The sequence below is a fragment of the Limulus polyphemus genome, unplaced genomic scaffold, assembly GCF_000517525.1.
Source record: "Limulus polyphemus unplaced genomic scaffold, Limulus_polyphemus-2.1.2 Scaffold1330, whole genome shotgun sequence".
In the NCBI taxonomy this organism is placed as follows: Eukaryota; Metazoa; Arthropoda; class Merostomata; order Xiphosura; family Limulidae; genus Limulus; species Limulus polyphemus.
In genome coordinates, this window is record NW_013666940.1 from 231184 (window position 1) to 232271 (window position 1088).

Sequence of the window (1088 nt, forward strand, 5' to 3'; positions counted from 1 at the left end):
TAGTTGTGTGTTATAAACCTTGGAAGCTATAACTATGATTGTTATAACGCTTATTAAGCGGCAATTTCAGATATTTGACCAGGAACATTTATAGATTTCAAATGTTATAAATCATTTAACTTCAGCGGCTTCACATCGGACATTAGCATTTTTACGAAAACATTATACAACTTCAGCGGTGGATAACATGGCGTGTGTGGCTGGAAAAGAAGAGAGCTAGCTAGCTCCCTGTTAAGTGAATTGTATCTACATCTACTCAAAATTAATTTGCTCATTGTGAGCCCTCGATAAGATATCAAGGAAGTTCCAGACCAGATAGAGGACTCAATATTGTTTGTAAGTTTGTAAAACCTTTGTACATAGATCATTATTTGTAATAACCGTTATTGTAAATTGTGTTGTTGTTTGAATATTAGCATAGAAAGTAGCATGTTGACAGTCAGAAGTCACCTGTCATACACAGTTTTCCTCACTAAGCGAGGTGTCCTCCTTATTTCTATCAGGGACCCCTTCACGCCATTGTGGTTTTTTCCTTGATTTGTGAAATACCGTAGATTATGTTTGGCAAAATACTGCAGTAGATTGTAATTTCTTGCTAAAGATTACAGTGCTCAACTAACTTGAGCAAGTTTCTTCTATTCTTGTCCCAGTTGAACCAGACGACGAGATGATCCACCATCCTGCGCACTCAACGGCTTGAACTGTAACCCTGTAACGCCTAAGGGCGACCCAGAGGCAAGAGCAGCTAGGGAGTATTGTCTCAATGCTACTCTGACAGTTGACTGTCCTACTGCTGAATGCAGTTTAACGTCATACCCAGAATATTTGTGCGGAAATCAGTTCACTTGCGGATACCTCATTACTAGTAGTGTGTCTTAGGGTTCAGTAATTAAGCTTTTGATTTTTTATTTACATTAACGATATTGTTGCGTCATCGAGATCACGTGACTGGTGTGGCACCACCTATTTTCTAGAACTATCCTGTACCTTGGCGAATGCTCTAGTATTTACTAGATATAGGGTAGTCTGGTATATAAAAGAGGGTGACAACGTGACGGGAATAGAATAAATGTGTGTGTAGGTAGTGA